Source organism: Calliphora vicina, chromosome 1 (assembly GCF_958450345.1).
Source record: "Calliphora vicina chromosome 1, idCalVici1.1, whole genome shotgun sequence".
Taxonomy (NCBI): domain Eukaryota; kingdom Metazoa; phylum Arthropoda; class Insecta; order Diptera; family Calliphoridae; genus Calliphora; species Calliphora vicina.
The window spans coordinates 64,583,233-64,606,388 of NC_088780.1; the positions used below are offsets into that span (position 1 = coordinate 64,583,233).

Below are 23,156 nucleotides of genomic sequence, written 5' to 3' on the forward strand. Positions count from 1 at the left end.
GAAATGTCAAAAAATGTATGGAAATTCGTTTGCACAACTCCGATAAGTTTGCGCGACAATTTAGACTCGCAAATTTGAATTTGATTGTGCATTTGATGAATCAGCTGCTTTTGTTTACTTTTATTTATAAGAAATAAAAATCAAATAAAATATAAAAATTTTGTGCATGTTAAAATTGTGTAACTTTGGAAGAGAATGATTGTATTAAATGACATTGTGTATGAAAACATTAACCAACAGCTAGAACATAAACAAAATCCTCCAAACTATGTATACCACCGTTTGTTCCAAAGATTTAACTTTCATTCAACATTTTAAAATTAAAATTTATACAATTTGAAAAAAAATTATTAAAGCTTTTGTTGAATTTATGTATTTTTATTTGACAAATATAAATTTTCTGTATAAACTTGCACAAAATTGAAAAGGTGGGTTCATGAAACATGTCGCGCAAATTTGCCCATTTGCACAAATGGGAAACTTAAGCGTTTAAATGAGTACCCTTAATATATTTTATTTTAATAACAACTGCGGACATACTTCAAAATATAATTTTTAAATAAGGGAAGTATGCCTCACACTTGCAAAAAAAAATCGAAATTATTTATATAATTTTTCAGAGTAAAAAAATTTGGTTTATTTTAGAAATTGGTACGTGATGTTTTTGATTCCAATTGACCTAAAAAAATGATTTTCATTATTTATACAACATTGGCCATCACGTCGTGGTATGCCAAAAATTTGGCCAAAATCAGTTATATACCTAATGCAAATACTGGTAAAAAAAACAGTACCTTAGTAAAAACAAATGTTTATTTTAAATAGCTTCTTAAGAATACTATTGCAAATCTACATTATAATTTGGTTTCGATATACACTAAAAAATGCATGTAAATCTACTACTATAAAGTAAGTAAGTTTTCATGTAAAATTGCACAATATGCGTAAATTTAAGCACAACGGCCCATAATCATAGTCAGAAATAAAGTATATTTTAAGAGAAATAAAATAGTCTTTACTTAATAGTGGACTTTAGGTCTACCATAGACAAGATAAAATAAACTTTTGACGTTAAAGTCGACTGTAAATATAAAACCAGCTGAAGCTGTTTTTAACTCAATTAACAACAGCATCAGTAGTGCGATTCACTAACTTTTATAACGATAATCGTATCGTTAAAATAAATATAACGAAAATTTATCGAATTTGCTATTCAGTAACATTTTAACGATATTCGCTGTCGGTTGAAGTCAGCTGTTACTTTTTGCAGTTTTTCTTTCGTTATGTTAGCGACAATAATTTAAGTTGTGTTTATTTAATCGATTTATTTGTAGCTGGAACTATCGTAAAAATAATGGAAACACATTTTTGTTTACTTAACTTATTATTATTTACAATAAAATATAAAAAATATGGAAATTTGACGATTATAGTACTACTAACTATTCAAGTACTTATTTTTGTTCGCGATGTCCCAAAAGTAATCCTTTACATTTTGGCAGGAAATAAGTTGTTTTGTTAGTAGAATTATTTATAAAATTATGTATTTACTAAAAAAAATAAATAAAAAAATGCAAGTCGCAGCCAAGTGTCGAACCAACAACCTACCGATTGCTAGTCAACGTTGTACTCACTACACCACTGGTTAATTATTTCATTATGTGTCAAATAATGGTTTTCTACTTTTCGCATATTTTGATATTTTGTAGACAGAGATGTTATATCTTCAACAATCGTTAAAAATAAATTACTGAATCACACTATCGTTACTGCAAGCGATTATTTATGTCGATAAACATTACGATTGTCGGTTCGTTAAAAGTTAGTGAATCGCACTACAGCCGTTCTTCACCAAGTAAAAATGTTCGACAAAATGTGAAAAATGTTTAAGTTGCAAGCTATTGGTAGAGATTTTGCAATTATTGAACATTTATTAATTAAATTAGTACCAAAATATCCTAAATATGATATTAATCTTATCTTTTCCATTTTTCCACCACAAACAACTTTTTTTCTTTAGTTGTCCCGGTTACTTTTATGTTTACCTTTTTTGTTTTCATTTTTCTATATCAGCTGTTCAGCGGTGCCACTTGTCTATATTAGTTGCATATTGTATGAAAACATTTTCTACATTTGAGGTGGCACCCAGTTAAAGTCGGTTCAATTTAAAACAAACTTTAATTTTGACTATAGTTGCAAAATAATTAAAAGCAGGTTTTTATTTTAAAGTTGTTTCTACACACAAAAAATTAAATTATCTGAACGCATCGTTTAGAAATAGTCAAACTGAATGCTACTGGGCGCATTTACTACGCTCCTTTAAAGTCGCATTCAAATATCCAAGATCTGAACGCTTATTTGGTGTTTACTACGCGACGATCAGCTCGTAATAGACCAAGCAAACGTTTTTCTGAACGTAACATATTAAAACCCAATCCTTTCTACTAGCGACCTGAACGTTTTGTTCAGATTTTTAGAATCAACTAAATAATTCTTCGCTGAACACTCATTTAGCAAAACTGAATGCAAAATTCAGTAAAGATGTTCATAGAAACCGTAAAACGTGCCGTTCAGCATAGTGGAATAGTAAAACAAAACTAAACGCATCGTTCAATAAATCTGAACGGGACGTGTTAATAATATTTTTGGCAAATTTGTTTAAAACGGCTACAGAAATAACGGGATTCTAATAGAAAAACACCAAATCTCATTTGTGTGTTGATTTTTGAAGTCCGTGGTTCATATTTTATATACTGACATCCATACATTAACATTAAGCTTTGTTAGAGCAACTCAATTTCTATTGCCGGAGTTACAAGGTAAGTTGTATATACATATTGGACATATTATTTAATTAATATAATTGTTTATTATAGAAGCGGGAATCGAGTATAGGCATCTACATCTATTAAACAAATTGGACCCCGAGCAGATATTTGTGAGAAGCTTTTTAAGAAGTGGAACAAGACAGTGTGTATTTGAAAAACGTGAGTTTATGGTAATTAATTATTTTCATTATTTATTTTTAAGTTTATGTTTTTGAATTTAGTACAAATATGTATAATCCTGGAAAACGCCTTCTACAAGCACCATCTAATTTTAAGGTAATTGTCGATGACATATGCAGGAATTTCCTCAAGAAGATCAGGTTTCGGTGAGTTTATAGAAATAGTTGTTTATGTAAACATTTATGTATGAATAAAGGCCCAACTATAATATGCATAAGCTAGCTTAAGGTAATGTCAAAACCGAACGAAAAGTCTGTCAAATGCTTAAGGAAATTCAAAGAAACTTTTAGGTGGTTATAATGTACTTACGTGCATTCAAAACTATTTAGCCCCATTTGAACATTTATGTGCAACTTGCAATTAAAAAAATACGTATTTCTTATTATTTTATCAAAATATATAAATTTTCTTCATCCTTTTCATTTATTTCTTTACCAAAAATACCGCTTTCCTTTATTAACTATGTTTTCGCAGGCGTTGAACTTAACAACGTTGGAGAACATAACTTTGCTATATTCGGACATGTAGAATTTTAATTTTCGGGATTTTTGGGAACGGGATTCCCCGTTTGTCGTCTCTACTTGTTAGTGAGGAGCAAGGTGATAGATTTCAACAAGATACACATTGACTCTGTTAAATAAATTTTGTAGAAATATTTTTTTGTATGTGAAGAGAAACATTTTTGGTTCTATTTAAACCTTTCGGGATGGAGTTTTATTTTGAGAACCAAAATATAAATGGTAGACATTTTTCAATATTCTAGAAGATGTGGAAAAAATATTATGTTCTGCATACTCAGAAATTCTGAAATCGTCCTTTTATCCTGGGACATATTATCCCAATAAGCATTTCGTGGAACATATAATCCCAATCAGTGTTCTCGATGGGTGATTCGAAATTAAAAAATTAATAAAACATCAGAAAATTATTAAATTTAGATGCAAGTACACATTTATTTTGCTTATTTGTAGCATTTTAGAATTGTAATTAGGGATTTAATTAGTGGAATGGACCAAAACACTTGTAACACAAAGCGTTGTTGCAGCCTGAGCATATCATCTTTGTACACTTTTCGATACCAAGTGAAGACCAGTATGCTCTACTGGCTTACTGGCCTAATAAAATAAAAATGTGGAAAATCGGGAAATATTTGGACCCTCTGATATCAAAAAACTTAAAAAAAGTGGGTAAAAATTGTTAATAAATTAATTTTCAAATACGAATATCTTCTAATCTATAAGATAATAGATACTAAAGGTTTTTTATAGGAGATTCATTATATGTAATTGTTTTGAAATCGGAATCCAAACGAAGAAATAGAATCAATTTAAAAATTTAACATACCCAATGTGACCTCTTTGCGCATGTCAAATTTCATTCAAATTGGACTAAGAGTTTAGAAGTTTCAGATTTATTTCCCTATATTTCTTTTTCTATACCACTGTGAGGCCGTCTCCCAAACTGTTCAAATTTCTACAATGTTGTGAAATTCATTGCTAAGCTGCATGAATACATACGCTGACATGTACCGTTATAATCATATATTATCAAATATTATAAAGAACTTTTAAACGTGGTTAAGGGGATATTTTGATAAGATATTTCATTGAAAATAAAGAAAATACGAAAGTTTGAAAATTTGAAAATTGCTGAGACATATAATCGAGAAAGGGTTAAAACATGTAGAAAATTATATAAAATGTGAAGTTGTTTTCAAAATATTTCAAGACCCATTTAATGGATTTAAAATTTTTTACTAAAAATAGTTCTTTGGAATACATATCTAGTTTGTGCATACATTGAAAATTGTGTGAACAAAATTGAAGTTTCCAAAGTTTTAAGGACGAACCTAAAAATACATAATTTTGAACATCCTTGCAATACAAGATAGTCTGGGGCCTCAGTCTGGACTTTTGATAATAGATGATCCAAATAAACAAAAAAATTATAAGTATTCATAAAAAATAGTTATTTCAAAAGTACTACCGAGTCAAATGTTATATATATGTATATATAATCCTATTCTTGGGATTTTTGAAAAGTTGTTTAGGAATTCATGGAACAGATTATGTAAGAAATTGATCATTAACTAAATCCATTTCAATATTTAGATGTAAATTAATCTATTTTGAAAATTCAAATAATTTATTGTAAATGTTAACATTAGATTTATGTTGGGATTATTATATCCATTGAGTAATGCTTCTATTCATAATGAGATGTGTATTTCATCAAAGTTTTATACAGCTAGTTCTTGCTGGGTATGTACTAGGGTATTCAATCGATTAACCGTTAATCGGTTAACCGATTAATTTTGGACGGTTAATAATAATATAAAATTGCCGATTTTCAAATAACAAATAAACCGATTAATTTGTGTCGATTAACTGAAATTCCTTTATTTTTGCTCTTTAAACAATTTTTTTCTATTTATTTTTCCCTTTCAATTCAAATACAAATTTCAAATTAAAATTAGATATTTTTTGAACATCCAATAAACATGATTAGTGAGTAGGTATAACAACTGACATATTTAATTTACATGTCTTTGAAACTTTGTTTATATTTACATGTATAGACGAAACATTTTTTTTGAAATGAGTCTTTTATCATAACTAAACGAAACTATTAAATTAATCAAAATTTAAAACAATCCAAAAATGAATATTCTTTATCATGCTTTTGATTTCTCCAACATACATATACAATCAACGAGAGAGTTTTTTTCCAAAAAAAAGTTTTATTAAATCTAAAGAAAAAAATCGTTTAAATAATATTCTTTTTATTAAAGACTAGCTGACCCGGTGCGCTTCGCCACCCCAATTAGAAGAAAGAAATAGTACTATCAAGTCTCACTTTGTGAATCTAATTGTAAATGTCTAATTTCATATTTCTGGGTCCATTATTATAGAATATTCAAAAAGTACCATTGCAATAAGGAAATAGTACCATTGATTATCACTTTTAAATTCGCATTCACTAAACCATAACCCGTCAAGTTAGAATTTTAGATTTGTATATCATTTCCTATATTATCAACTAATTTTGTTTCTATAATACTTAAGATTTAATAAATTATCACAAAACCGAAACCGATCGGTTTTTAATTTTTTAAAACCGAAACCGCGGTTTTGAAATTCTTCGATTTTTTGGAAAGTCTAGGTCCATTATTATAGGAAATTCAAAAAAAGTACCATTAGAATATATAAAAAGTACCAAAAATCCTCCACTTGTGGTTTCCCACTCACTCGGGTCCATATAAGCTTAATTTCATGGCTTTAGGTTCATTGGTGTAGAAATTACAAAAAGTACCATTCGAATAAAGAAAAAGTACCAAAAAGTCTCCCCTAGAATTCTAACTCACTTAGAACCATGTATGCTTAATTTCATGTTTTTAAGTCCATTGCTATAGAAAATTAAAAAAAAGTACCATTATAATATAGAAAAAGTACTAAAAAGTATACACTTGTGGTTTTCCAGTCACTCGGGTTCATATAAGCTTTATTTCATGATTCTAGGTTCATTGGTGAAGAAATTACAAAAAGTACCATTCGAATAAAGAAAAAGTACCAAAAAGTCTCCCGCTAGAATTCTCACTCACTTAGGACCATATATGTTTAATTTCATGTTTATAAGTCCATTATTATAGAAATTTCAAAAAAGTACCATTAGATGAACAAAACAGTACCTATAGTACAGTTCACACATTTTGGTACCTAAATATTATCCCCTATTCCTAACACTAACTTCACTCAAATAAATATCAGCTAACTTTAATGTCGATAACTGAAATAATTTAAAATTTTAAAACATTAGGAGAAAAGTACCAATTTCCCTTTTCATACTTGAACACCCCTCAAGTTTGAAATTTAAAAATATTCCTTTTTGCCAAAATTGTTTATGCTACAGGCATGTATCAAAATATTAAAATCTGTGTTAATGTGCCCAAGAATAAATATGTTTTAAAAAAAGTACCAAACTGTTTACCCGGATTTGGCCCAATATACACCTCGGTACTCGAGTTCCAAATAACACGCTGTTAGTTAATTTTTGTATGAATCCAGGAACCAACGTTAAAAAAAATTATCAAAATTGGCTTAATAATTTCAAATATAATGTATTTTCCCGATTTTATCCCCTTTTTGGTACCTTTTTTATCCCCATTGAGGTGGTACAATTTCATTCAAATAAATTTCTGTAACGTGGTGGGAGCTCATAATAAAATATTCGTATGTCTATGTCAAATTATAGAAAAACATATTTTATGAAAAAGTACCAAAAATTAACACAATTTTTATCCCTTAAAGGTTCGAATTTCCAAGAAGTACCAAACTTATATTTTTTATTTTTTGTTAATTAAAGAATACGATTTAAAATTTGTTTCTATGTTTATTGGTTTAAAAGATACATAGGGTGCAAAAAAAGTACCAAAATACAGTTTTTACCCGTTTTCTCCCCTAAAAGTTTCGAATTTCCAAAAAGTACGAAACACCTGTCAGCTTATTTTTTAAATGGAGTAACATGCTATTTTAAGTTTTTTTGTATCTTTATTAGTTTTGAAGATATAAGGTTACCGAATTTACCCGTTTTTACCCTTTTTTACCCCCTAAACGTTCGAATTTCCAAAAATCCCTTCTTATCGGATCGTTTTGGGGAGGGAGGAACCCACAGTTAAAATTTCGTGATTCTAGCTTCAGCCGTTTGGGCTGTGCGATGATGAATCAGTCAGTCAGTTAGTCAGTCAGTCAGTAACGTTACTCTTTTATATATATAGATTATTTCAGATCTCACTAAAACCCTAAAAAACTCACACATTGCTCATTTGCTGCAACAACGTCGTAATTCAAAAAAGTCGTTTCGAGAAAAACGTCTTTGATTGTTTTATGACACTATTTCTTAAATAAATTTTTAACAAATCATGCGATTTCAGAAATATAAATAGTAGTTGTTAATATCTTTCAAATCTGTATTTAAGCCAAATTTTTACTTATCATATACGAGAAAACATGAATTTTAATTTTGATGTTTACAACAAAAAACACTCTCACATAAAAAATAATTGACTTTTTTAAAAACTGATAAAACTATATGTTCAAAAAACACGGATTTTGAGTTATTACGTTGTTGCAGCAAATAGGCGATATGTTTACAAAAATTATCTCAAATACCCTATTTGCTGTTTTTTATGTTTTTGTACACAAAATTCGTTGCTGTATTTTCAATTTAAAACAAGTAAGAAAGTATGGTTGACCGACCATATAATAGCCTACACCAAGTAAATGAGTAAAAATATTTTTCTTTTAAAATATCAATAATTTATATTCGTGAGTGATTTTTGGAAGTGGGCCTTATATGAGAGCTATGATCAATTATGGACCGATCGCCATAAAATTAGTTCGTGTGATTTATGTCTATATGAAAGTTATTTATGTTGAATTTTGTGTATATACCAACATTTTTAAGTGATTTAAGCACGTTAAAGTGATTTTCGGAAGCGGGTCTATATGGGAGCTAAGACTAATTATGGACCGATCGTAACAAAATTTAGTGACATGAATTTTCTATATATAAAACTTATTTGGAGCGAAATTTGTGTAGATACATATATAAATTAAACATCTATGACCGATAAAGTCCAATTTCGAGAGGACATTTGTATGGGGGCTATGTGAAATAATTTCAGCCAGTTTCAATAGGCTTCATCCTTGGGCCGAAAATGTTATCGAAATATCTTCAAAATTGCGACCTGTACTCTGCGACAAGGTTTACATGGACAGCCAGACGGACGGACGGACGGACATCGTTTAATCGACTCAGAAAGTGATTCTAAGTCGATCGGTATACTTTAAGGTGGGTGTTAGACCAATATTTTTGGGCGTTACACACATCTGCACAAACGCATTATACCCTCCCCACTATGGTGGTGTAGGATATAATTAAAATAGAAATTATTCGGTTAATCGAATAATTTTAAATTAACCGAATAAATCTTAACCTCATTTAATTATTTGCTCGATTAACCGATTAAACCAGAAACCCGAATAATTGAATACCCTAGTATGTACTAATAAACAAGTCTACCCACATGACCGAAGACTTCGAATGCGATATTAACATCGAACTTTATGCTAACTTGTCTCGAAAAAAACACCCGAGAGCAACTTTCCAAAATTGTTAAATTTCGGAATGTTTGGTCAGAAGGGTTAACATTGTACATAAATACATACATACATATGTATATAGGTAAGGGTGTATGTGCTTATATTTATTTATTTATCATCTATCTGTTTTCCACACACATACAGAAGAACTAGTAAAACAGGATATTCAATTAATAAATATGTATGTATATGTATATGTATATAACACGAGTACATATTGGACAGTCTAAATATCAAAAATATATTGTTTATTCGTGTGTATATTAGACTAGAAAAACTTTAAAAACAGTTGGAATTTTTAAATGAAAAATTCCGATTTCAAAAGATTAATGAAATTCCAAAATATATAACTAAAATTAATTTGTGACCTTTACTATCTCGTATAGCCGAAGGTTTTTGATCAAACCTTACATGCTTTGCGCTTACCCATTCTAGTGGTCATTATTTTAGAAGAAGGTCTGCCGATATAGAATGATATTGATGGATAAAGCATTTCATTTACATATCTATAGAATTTTCGTAATTTAAATTTTATTTGTATACTAGCTTGTAACTTCAATTTTATTTATATATAAAGATACGTCATCTGGAACTTATGTGTGACAGAGTCAAAGAGTTGGTAAAAGCTAAGAACTTCAGCAGTCTAAAAACATTAGGCAGTGTAAGAAAAGATAAATTCAGGGTTTTGTTTAATCTTTGATAGTTTGACTGTCTGTAATTCCCATTCAGTCTATAGTTTAATTTGTATAATATCGAGCCCTTAGCGCCAAATTATCGTAAGCGACATTTTGAATTTTTTTGTTTTATTGCAGAAATTAAAATTTTATGGACCGACTGATGTTTTAGCGTTCTCAGAATATCAAAATTTTAACTTAATTTAATAACATCAGAAATATATTGGGTAAGATTTTATCGTAAGTCAATGTTTATATTTTACAGTAAACAAATTTTATCGTAAGCGACACACAGTGGTATAGAAAAAAATGAGGGAAATAAATCTGTAACTTCTAAATAGTTAGATTGGTTTGAATGAAATTTCACATGCGCAAAGAAGAAGTGTTGTCGAGCTTAAGTTTTGAACATGGACCTCATGGGCCCACCAGGGGCGCGACCAAGGGCCCTCAAAGTAGAACACCTCGGGTATGTTACATTTTTAAAACGATATTATTTCTTGGTTTCTCGCGCACTACAAAAACCTTGTCGTAGCTATCAATTATCCATTACAGTTTAGGAGATATTCGCATTTGAAAATTAAATTGTCAACATTTTTACCCACCCTACTCCAGTTTTTTGATGACAGCGTATTCAAATATGTCCCGATTTTCTTTTCAGTTTTCCTTTATTGGACTAACAACACATGTATGTGTCAAATGGAAAAAGAATTGTTTAAAAATAATGACTACGTCCAAAGTTAAATGAATTTAAATTTAAAAAATTTTAAAAAGTTGATTTTTCTCTAATTGTTTGGGAAGAAAGAACTTTTTTTCTTTTTAAGTTATCGCAAAAAATTTCTAAGACGATGTATAAGGAATTTCTACTTTCTGAAAGCTAAGTTTTCATAAAATATTTTAAGGGAAAACAAATTTCAAAATTGTTGTTACCGAAGGGACCAGGTCCTTTGAGATAAAAACACCTTTTTTTTGTGTAAAATAAAATTTAGGGCAAAAATTCTCAAATCGCGTATCCGATATCAAAATATAGTAACCGATTATAGGTGGCTCAATATGTTTTTAATTTTTTTGTAAAGGGTCCCGATAACCCCGACCCTGGTATGGATATTATAGCAAAAAAACTAAAAATTACCATTTTTGGAATTTTTCAACACTTTTTTGGGAATTGCGGGATTGCTGATAATAAATTTCAAAAATCGTTTTTATTTTTCCATTTTAAATAGAAAAATCTACATAACTGTAAAATTTCATTAAAAACTATTTATAAATAAAAATTTAATTTCAATTCGAAAAATTTTTATCTATGCAAAAATGCAATAAAAAACATTTTTTGTCATATTTTTCTAAAAAGTATTCTATGAATTTTTAATTGTCAAAAGTTGTAAGTATTTTTGAAAAATAGACAAATAGCTTGAACAAAATTATATTATATCGCATCATAACATTTTTGAATCTATGTATAAATTTCAAAATAATCAAAAAAAACCTTCTCCTGTAAAATTTGTGTTTTGTCGCTTACGATAATTTGGCGCTAAGGGCTCGATATCTTTAGCCTTTCTGGCATAAGCAACCATTGAAATGCCTATAGGATTTATCAATAATTAAATTGTGAATTTAGACTGAAAGAAACCATTTTTATTAAAATTCAATTTTTTTGTGAAATTGGCAACTTTTTTTCGGCCTGGGTTTTAAAGAATTAAGGCTTTTCAACAAATTATCTATGTGTGTAGAGAAGCCATGTGAAATGTAGGTTTGACCGATAGTGTCAAAGAGTGAATCAATTTCATACAGATGTTACGCGAAAATATTCCATTGCTGCAAAGCGATGCGATCAATCCAGCTTCAGAAATTTCGGCTGGCTTAACTGATTCGTACTATGATAATTAAAGCTAATGGTATGTCGTTGAGTTTGTCAAAAATAACACGATTATGTAGAATACTCACTACGACGCCACAAAACCGGAATCCCGTTAACCTGTTTTTTCTGCTTCAAAAACTGACCGATTTCGTCATGAACCGGTTTTCATAATTAAGAACATTTTTCTAATTTTGGTAAAAAACTAAAATTTTTCCAAACTTTTTGTATTTGCGTTGCCATTTTGTTACACTTTTTGACAATATTTTCTTATCAAAAATCTCTCATGCTGAGTAAAATATGTCGTAACAACTTTGCGAAAAACAGCCAACATTTTTCTGTTAAAAAATTTGACTTTGGCGATACGGGGATTTGGTGGGAATGTTAACTACATTTCGGGGATTTATAGAGAAATTACAAAAAATGTTAATTTTGTTCATATAGAAATGAATTTTAGTTTCATAAGTAAAGCAGTGAATGTTTTTACTAAATTATAAAATCTGAACACAAAATATTGATCTCAAAAATGTGTATTTTTTGCTTAAGGTATGTTTACATTATAACACAATTAATTTTGATTTTTCAAATGACTTTCTTCATTTTATGAAATGGTTGAAGTCTTATTATCAGGCAAGTTTTAAAATGCTAAAATAAAGCATTATATGCATAGCAATAAAGCATTATATGCATATTTGAATCAAAATTATAGTTTAAGATTTATTTTATTCTAATGACAAATTTGATTACAAAGTACAATGAAATCATTTTCCAAATTTTATTATTTAAAAAATGATAAAATATATCTAAAATATGAGTCTAAAACCAATATTCGATTGGTAAACAACTCAAAAGTAATATTTTCTTTAACAAATTATAGTCGAAGTGGGTAATGTGCTCAGCAAAGTAATCAGCAAAATTACACAGAGAAAACAGATTCGTGATAGCAACCGAATTTGTTGCCAATCGAATGATTCGGTTGCACACATAGAATTTTTCAGTTCTAACAACAGAAAGTCTGTTGATAAAGAAGAATTTCGGTTGAGGCAACCAAACTTTAGTTACTCCTTCCAAAATATTGTAGCCACAACTGTAAAATTCGGTCACTAACACAGAATCATTCGATTGGCAACAAATTCGGTTGCTATCACGAATCTGTTTTCTCTGTGTACGTCTTTAAATTTATAAAAAAAACAAAAGCTTATTTTTCAAGTTTGAAAAGCTTGACCTGCTCACAACAGATATGTATATATGTATTTCATTTCCTTCTATTTACACTTCTAGTGTAATTTCAGAAATAATATTTTTATAAATCTTTAATAAATATACGTAATTTACTAAAAAAATTTAATTTTCTAAATTTTGTAAAGGAAGGATAAAGGATGAAAAAATCGTTTCATTCCCGATAATTTTTTAACACTAAATTAAACCAATAACCAGAAAATTTTTTTCGAATAAATTGACTTATAATTGTACCCGGGTTTTAAAAGAAGTATAAAATAACTATATTTGGTTGTACAATGTTGGTCCCGCCTTTATAAGGGTTTCTAATTTAATAGTGGTATTTTATCGGTCAATCAATAAATTCTTTGTTTAATTAAAAACTTAAGACTTTCGACTAATTTAAATCTATAAAACATGGGTAGTTAGTAGGGTATTCAATCGTTTAACCGTTAATCGGTTAACCGATTAATTTTTGACGGTTAACTGTTCGAATAATTTAAAATTGCCGACTTTCGAATAACAAATAAACCGATTAATTTGAGTCGATTAACCAATTAACCGAAATTCCTTTGTTTTGCACTTTAACATACATATTTTTTGTATGTATTTTTCCGTTTCAATTAAGAAACAAATTTCAAATTAAAATGACACATTTTTTCGAACATTCAAGAAACATGTTTAGTGAGTAAAAAAACTGACATCGTACGTGACATTTGTACGCCTATAGAGTGGAATAGATTTTGCAAAAATAAGAGTATCTGAAAAATAATTTGGCTTTATGTTCCATTGAGAGGGTACTATATTTTAAAATAATAAAAAGTTCTTTCGAAACATTGTTGTCCAAAATATCGAGCGAAACATAAAACGGAAGTCATTTTGAGGTACATGTAGAAATATGCGAAAATTTTCGAATCGTGAGAGGCGTTATGTTTTCTTTTAATTTCTTACACGAAACCAAATATTTTTCCTTTACAATCCGTCATATTTAAATAAAAACAATCTTTGGATGATTTTATAATAAAAAGCTTAGTTTTCGCCGCAATTTTAGCCTAAAACATACCTAAAACATTAAAAAATTAAATATAGTCAGTTTAAACTATTATTTTTGTCTTTAAAATGTTGTAATATGATCTAAATACTTTCACATAGTATTATTTTCTTCTATTCAAATCATCTTGAAAAAAAGTTTCAAGGGTTTTGGTGTTTTCAGTCGTGGTAGCGATTATCGTGGAATTGCCCATATTTAATTTACATGTATTTGAAACTTTGTTTGTATTTACATGTATAGACGAAATTGTAAAAGAGTTTTTTATCAGAACTTAACGAAACTACTAAAAGTATTCAATATCTAAAACAATCCAAAAACGACTCCAATGGTATAACTAAAAAAAGAACTGATATATTGGATATTCTTTATCATGATTTCGATTTCTCCAACAATACATCAGCGAGAGAGTTTTTTCGAAGTCAAGTTTTATTAAATCTAAAGAAAAAAATAGTTTTAAAGGAAAACATTTAAATTGTATTGTTTTAAAAACCCTAAAAAACTTACATTTACTATTGGTTGAATTATGTTTTGTTTTTGTATGTTTTTGTACACAAAATTCGTTGTTGTATTTTCAATTTAAAATTAAAATAGAAATTATTTGGTTAATCGAATAATTTTAAATTAACCGATTATTAACCGAATAAATCTAAACCCCGATTAATTGAATACCCTAGTAGACATTTTTCATATCTGATTGTAGATAAACAAATTTGAACGACTATTATTCTTATTATTTTCTCTAAATATGAATAATATTCATTGTATATCCCTAAAAGTTGTAATGTTAGGCAACTTAAAATTAGATTCATTCTTAATAACCAAATTATTCTGCTGTGGCTTGAGTTGAGCTAAAAAATCGGTTATTTCAACCGTAATACTTCTTTGCCAACTGACTATCTGTTACTAGAACCGAACAAATCTATGGATATAATAGAATGATTCAATTAGCAACAAATTTGGCCATCGAAACGAATCTGAAAATTGTAACTTTTAGAAGAAAACTTATGAAGAATTTCCCGAAAATTAACATGGAACTCTAGTCGTGAAGCATGTCAAAACGCGCTAAAAAGAAAATATTTGTGAAATAAATTGAAATTGGAAACTAAGTAACAAATAACAAGTAAAATACCATAAATTTCCAGGATAAGAAAAATAAATAAGCGTTATTTTATCTAATGTTTAATGCTTTTTTCTTGTTAGACAGCGTTACAAAAAAAAATAAACTAAAATAAACCCTTGAGGGTTTTGTTATGGAAAACGGCAAACTTTGTCATTTGAACAAAATTATGTTAAATAGTATGAAAAGCGCCAAATAGTGCCGTTTCCAAAAAACCTGACTGGAAAATGTGACATTAAGCTTATTGAAAAGCGCTAATATAGCTTGTAAAAAACTACATTGGCAACGCTGTTATATTTTTAACTAACTCGAAAGACCTGGGGCCGAATTACCGCACTCGAGATCGAATGAACTATCGTATCGATAGTTCGGCTCGGTATCGAATGCCGCAATCTCAAATAAGAAAATTAGGATCGATTTTACTCGATATCGAATGCGGTAATTCGGCCCCTGCATTTTTCCCCACTGGGGCCTCAGTAGCGCTTCATTGTATATTTTATTCTATGGCCTTTACCATTAATGAGATGAGAACCTTGATAACCTATGGACTCCTCATAAGGTACATATCAATATATTAATATTAAATTTTCGAAATATTTTTCCAGAGTTTTTCAAAGAAACGGGTTTTCTAAATATATACGAAACCCGGGTATATTAGATTCGGCACTGTCGACTATCAAACTCTAAAAATTGGCCGTGAGTTTAGAGTCGTTTTGATTATTATTCAATTTACAGTAGCGAGCATAAAAAATGCAACGCTATGCAATGTGATTTTCAACAGCACTGATTTTGATCAAAAAAGTTTCCAATTGTCCACATCTGCTGTTTTCATATTCTTATTGATCATAGGAAATTATTGTATGTCATTTTGTCCAACATTTTTTTACGTAAGGATAATTATAAAATTTTTATAATTATCCTTACGTATAATTATTTTAATTTGTAAATAATATATGGTTTATTGAATTGGTTTCTCCTTATTATATTTGCATCATTAAATTATCTTTTGGAGGTTGCAATAGTCATAAATGTCCACATGTGTTTGAATTGGTTTCTCCTTATTATATTTGCATCATTAAATTATCTTTTGGAGGTTGCAATAGTCATAAATGTCCACATGTGTTCGTTTGGGTAGCATCAAATATATGATGTCACCTTCCATGGATCAGGTAACCAATTGACTACTTCAATGTCTAACATTTTAGTTTTATTTCAATAAAATTCAATTCAAAACTAGCCATCAATATTATTTCGTCAATCTAATCATAACACAATTCTTAATTATATCGAAATTTTTATGTTATGGTATGGTGTTTTTTGAAGAAAATGTTTATCCTTTTGAATTTGAATGTCCTTAAATTTGTTTGTATTAATAGTAAATGTTGGTAATGTAACACTGTCATAGTTTTTAGCAATTTTTTTAAAATTATTTTTTTCAAAATTTTAAAAATTAAGTAAATTTCCGCAGAGTTGCATTTTTGTTGCTCGTACAATTTTACCACTGTTTTTACTAAACATTTTATAATTATACTTAAGTACAAAAATATTGGACAAAATGTCATACAATAATTGCCTATGATCAATAAGAGTATAAAAACAGCAGATGTGCACAATTGGATATCTTTTTGAGCAAAATCAGTGCTGTTAAAAACCACATTGCATGGCCTTGCATTTTTTATGCTCGCTACTATATGTTCAGACCGATTCTCATTTTATCCGCATAGCACTAAACGAGTTTTCCCACGCTACCATTTTTTAATTCGTCAAGTTCAAAGCGAAAAAAATGCTTAATGTCAACCCTGCTATTAGGAATATAAAACAACATATCAGACAGTTTTTGTCATTCTATTTACATCTTAAAAATGGATCCGACGTCACCAAATTTAATTTACTAATAAATAAACAAGTAGACAAACAAAAATAAACGAAAGCAAAACATAAAAAATACATAATAATAAAATAAATAAATAAATAATTGCATTAGTTGTGATGCAGTTGCCAAAAAAGAAATTCCTCAATAACAAGATTTCTATTTTTTTTTGCAATTTCATTCATTTAACTAACGCGATCTTCGAGCGCGTTCAAGTTTAATGTCATTCGATGTAAAAAATCTACATTCATACATACTATATGTACATGTGCACGTACATATCTACATATGTATATTGAATGTAAATGAGAATGTCTGAACGTGTGAGTGGGTAATTTTTTTTATTTTTTTTTATTTTTGTAGAAAGTGGCAATAATATTTAAGAAATTATTGTACATAGGTTCCCTTTTGAAATTATTTATTCATCACTTCAAATTAATTATGAAATTGTACCAAAATGTCTTCGTTTTGAATTCAAAAATCCTCATGTTGTATCAAATCAACAGAGGTATAGAGGTAGCCGTTGTCATAATCGTAGGTTTTTATATACATTTACATTACATAACTGAATTTTCAGTGTTATAATACGTATTGAATTATTCTGATTTCATTATTCACTACTATTTATTCATAATACATATATTTTTAAGCATCACTTTTTCCAAAATGTGAGTGAGGATTTTAAGCACAAACTTTATTTCACCAACAATCTCACTGATTTCATTATTTATTTAATTCGTTTCTTTAACTTCTTTACATATTTAGAATATGCAGTAGATATACTTATTTACATATACTATTTATTATAAATATTATTCATACTCTTTCAGATAGAAAGTACTTTGCACAGACACGTATATAGATCACGAAAACAATCCGTTATGACAAAAAGTTTGATGAGAACTAAAAGGGGTTTTTGAATAAAACGGAAATGTACTATTGGCTAAATTCTGTAACGGACACATTCACATGCAGATACGATAAATAAGTAGATAGATAGATTTATAGGTAGAAAGAAACATTCATATGTATGCATGTATCTAGATACATACAGACATATAAATGTTTACAAACCTTGCCAACCCAATTGTTTTGTACGTATTTATTTATGTTTGTTGTATCAAGATTTCTAAATTGGCTCAAACTGTGGGTACATTTTTGTTTTCTTGGTCATTAACAACGTAATACGTACTAAGTATGTACTCTATATATCAACATATGCATTTGTTTATGTAAACATCAATGTGTTTATGTCCGTTAGACCTGCACTTAGAAAATAGATTTGCTTTGGATGAGTCTTATTTTGTTCTCTAATAGCTAAATAAGACCCCTTTCACACTAGGCAATTTAGTTGCGCAAGTCTCTTGCCCAACAAAAAACAGCATGCAAAATTTTCTTCTCCTTAACCCGACATTACCACTGCCATATACAAACACAAGAGACTTGCGCAACTAAATTGCCTAGTGTGAAAGGGGTCTAACTAACTGGTGCAAAATTTGTGCCCAATCGGATAATGCGCTCCCGTGCCGGAAATCAATTGAAAGTTATGAAATCTATAAACATTTTCTTATTTAAATAAGTTATTCGCATTTTAACATACCATACATATATTAAACAAATACAGTTATTTGACGTTTTTTTTTGCACTTTTGCATGCAAAAACGTTGAAAAATACCACTACTGAAAAAACAAAAACTCTTGAAACTTTTTTTCAAGATGATTTGAATAGAAGAAAATAATAAAATGTTACTATGTGAAAGTATTTAGATCATATTACAAAATTGCGGCGAAAACTAGGCTCCCAATTAGCTATGAAATGAATTTGACTCTGATTGTGCATTTTGTATATTTTCTATTCATTTTTTTAGTTTTTGCATACATATATTTACAGAATATATATTGTTTTATTATAAGAGAAAAATCTGTCACGTACGATATTAAATTTTATTTATTATAAAATCATCCAAAGATTGTTTTTATTTAAATATGACGGATTGTAAAGGAAAAATATTTGGTTTAGTGTAAGAAATTAAAAGAAAACATTACGCCTCTCACGATTCGAATATTTTCGCATATTTCTACATGTACCTCAAAGTGAGTTCCGTTTTTTTGTCACTGCCCATATGTATATGGAGTGGGAAAATGTTAATAACTTGGCTATTCTTCCTTTGATTTTAATGTTTTATACATTGTTGCAATAATAACTTTATCTTAAAAAGTTTTAAAAATATGTAACGTTTTTGTAGGAAATTCTGTTTGAAATTAAACAAGTAAGACAGCTATATTCGGCTGTGCCGAATCTTATATACCCTTCACCAAATTATACTTAAAATTTTTTTTAGGTAAACAAAATTTTTTTTTCCAAACTAGTTTTTTAAATTTTTTGGAAATTTTTTTTTTCGAACTTTTATTTAAAATTTTTTTTTCTATTTTAAAGGCCGTATTCATAAACGAATTTTAAATTTAAACAACGTTTTAAAATCAAATTTTGTAATGAAATTTTGTTTTAAAACATTGTTTAAATTTTAATTTTTTTATAAATGCGGGGTAAAACTTTTTTTAAATTTTAAACTTTTTTTTAAATTTTAAACTTTTTTTTAAATTTTAAAAAAAATATTTTTTGTTTTTTAAATTTTTTAAATTCGGGCTAAAAAATATTTTTTCCGATTTTGACCCATTGTAGGTCCAACTTACTATTTTCTTATATACGTCGTTGCAATGGTCTTTGAAATATCTATCATTAGATATCCATATTGTCTATATTAATGACTAGTAATCCAGATATAGGTCAAAAATCGAGATCCTGGTTTTTTCCTCATATCTCAGCCATTTGTTAATCGATTATTCTGATTTTAAATAGGAAACTTCTCGAAAGCATGTCTGAGAGAATTATTGAAGATTTAGATCCCGAAGGTATCTGGGGTCTTCAGAATATATATACTTTATAGGGTCGGAAAATTATATTGTGGAAAGGGTATAAAAAGTACAATTGTTTAAAAAATTCTTCAACATAAAATCGACTTCCGGCACGGGTTCCCGTTATCCGATTGGTCTCAATTAGTTTTAGCTACTAGTGAACAAAATAGGACCCATCAAAAGGAAATATATTCATTAAGGGCAGGTCTAATGTAAATAGTATAAGTTTCTCTTGATGCAGTGCACAACAATTGTAGGATTTCGTCAACATTCTCATACACAATCGTACACATGTACTTAAGGACGGACCCAACTAATTAAAATGAATTATTTTTCAATATTTCTGATATTCTTTTCATTTTATTCGAATGGTGCAACAACAACATAACGGAAATTTATGAATTTTCCAAAAAATAAAATTAATTTTGTATATGGGGGATTTCATGACAAGTGAACAACTTTTGACACAATGTCTTCCGATCAGGATGAAATTTGCACCAAGGTTAGTCCTATTAGATAGTAATTCAGACATACATTTTCAACAAGTGCTTTTTCTCATCGATGTAACTTATTACTAGGGGGCGGATTTATATGCAAATGCATGCTTTTTCTCGATCGTCCAAATACAATGTAGACTAATTATCCATCCAAATGTCATCGATTTGTTAGTGCATATTTTATTAATAATGCATATTTTGTTATATTTTACTTCAAAATGCATATTTATATGCATATTATCCAAGTTTTTAATAAAAATAAAATTTTTTGACGTCAATGGGCAACATATTGTATAGAGAAAAAGTTTTTTGTCGAATTTGTTATAGAAATATCATCAAATGTTGTTGAGATTTCAGAGATTAACAAGGCTATTGTTGATTTAAACTCCAAAAAATCACCTGGTATTGATAAAATCAGTAACAAAATGCTCCTCGAGCTACCCCAAATTGCATTAAGAATAATCCTATTTATTTTTAATGCTATATCACGCCTTGAATATTATCCACCAGAATGGAAGGTTTCTTTAGTTACAATGATACCTAAGCCGGGAAAAGATCGCACTAAAGTAGAATCATATAGACCCATTAGCCTATTGTCAAATATATCAAAGCTATTCGAAAAACTCTTAATGCACAAGTTAATGCCGATATTGAATCATTTTGATTATATTCCAACTCATCAATTCGGATTTCGAGAAAAACATAAAACCATAGAACAAACTAACAGGCTGGTAGATATCATATCCAAGACATTTGAGGAAAGAAAATATTGTTTTGCGCTCTTCATCGACGTTTCGTAAGCCTTCGACAAAGTATGGCATGAAGGATTATCGATTAAAATAAAACCATATTTACCAGATTGGAATGCAAACGGCATACGCCAACACAAAAACGAACTCGAATATTTTTTAAGAAACCAAAAAAATTATGTAATGCTGGTTTCTGAAACTCATTTGACGTCCAGAAGTTCATTTCGAATAAATGGATATGTAATATATGACACCAAAGATCCCAGAGGTAGAGCATGCGGAGGCTCCGCAATTTTAATAAAAGCTCGAATCAAACACTACTTAATGTGTGATTTTTGCGAAGATTATCTTCAAGCTACTACAATCTGTCTTGAAGATTTTCATTGAAACTTAGTGATTTCATCGATATACTCACCCCATAGATTTTTTAAATCACTAGGCCCCCGTTTCCTGGCTGCTAGCGATTATAATGCTAAGCACACATTCTGGGGATCACGACTGATTACCCCTAAAGGTCGTGTTTTGTTCGATACAATTTCTAAAATGGGTTTGAATGTGCTTTCGAGAGGCCAACCTACTTACTGGCCTACTGACCCACGAAAAATACCGGATGTTATTGATTTTAGAGTAATGAAAAATATCCCTAGAGAAATGATTCAAATTGAATCCTCGCTGGAACTATCGTCAGACCACTCACCCACTATTGTTACTTTATTTAGCACCCTAGAAATTTTATCCCCGACTGGTAATTTAGCGATGGCAGACACAAGAATAAATTGGCTCAAATATAAAAAATACCTCAGTATTCAAACTGGCTGCTCAACATGCTACCCAAACCGACAAATCAGATATAATAGAACTAATCCTGCTGATGTCGAACGGCTCTTAAATGAAAAAAGAAGAGTTCGAAGAGAGTGGCAATTGCACAGATCCCCAACTAAAATCGAAGCTTAAAGATTGTATAAAAAGACTTAAAAAGCTCTTGGAATTTCGAAAAATGGAATCATTGAATAAATATTTAGAAAGCCTGGACGAACCCCGCAATCGGATTACTCATTATGGCGAGCAACAAAAAGTCTTAAAAGACCTGTCATATGTAAGTCCCCCTTGCGAAATTCAAGTGGTGGTTGGGCAAGAAATGATACTGAAAAAGGGAATCTGTTTGTTAATCATTTAAAAAAAGTATTTACACCGAACACAAGCAATTGAGTTGCCACCTGTTGTACCCCATTTTGGAGCAGCCGTAACCCTACATTTAGAGATTCGAGAAATCGAAAATGCTATTGTTGATTTAAACCACAAGAAAGCGCCTGGTATGGACAAGATCAGTAACAAGATGCTTATGGAGCTACCCCAGATAGCAATAAAAATAATTCTTTTTATTTTTAATGCCATACAGACCCATCAGCCTATTGTCTAATATATCAAAGCTATTTGAGAAGATACTTATGAACAAGTTGTACCCGATGTTAACTGAAAACAATTGTATTCCGAATCAATAATTTGGATTTAGAAGAAAACACAGTACTATCGAACATACCCATAGACTCGTAAATATGGTGAGAAAAGCATTTGAAGAAAAGAAATACTGTTCCGCACTCTTCATCGACATCTCTCAAGCGTTTGATAAGGTATGGCATGCTGGATTAATATATAAATTGAATCAAAATTTACCCGCAAACACACAGAAGCTGTTGGAAAGCTATTTACTGGTCGAACATTTAAGGTTAAAGAGAGAAACTTTTTAAGTACTGCACAAGTCATTGAAGCTGGAGTCCCCCATGGCAGTATCCTGGGACCTTTTTATATTTGATATATTCGTCTGATATGCCAACTAACAATCGCACTCATACATCAACATTTGCTGATGATACTGCTATTATAAGTATTCATGAAAACCCTCAAGAAGCGTCTCGTTACTTACAAAATCACATATTTGAATTAGAAAAATGGTTAAAACAATGGAAAATTAAAGTCAACGATCAAAAATGTACACACATAACATTTACATTGCGTATAGAATCATGCCCTCCTATTCATATC

At 29.4% G+C, this 23,156-nt stretch overlaps 1 protein-coding gene across 2 annotated transcripts in view; it reads right to left on the reverse strand.

Moving 5' to 3' along the window:
- The window catches only part of LOC135949243 (synaptic vesicle glycoprotein 2B-like), a 115,898-nt gene extending 98,051 nt beyond the window's left edge, over positions 1–17,847 (reverse strand). The window contains exon 1 of one of the 2 annotated variants that reach the window (XM_065498744.1): positions 17,774–17,847. The gene's annotated coding sequence lies outside the window, so the exon portion shown is untranslated. The remainder of the gene's footprint in view (positions 1–17,773) is intronic. The other variant, XM_065498743.1, reaches the window with a different exon arrangement.
- Positions 17,848–23,156: the final 5,309 nt, after the last annotated feature.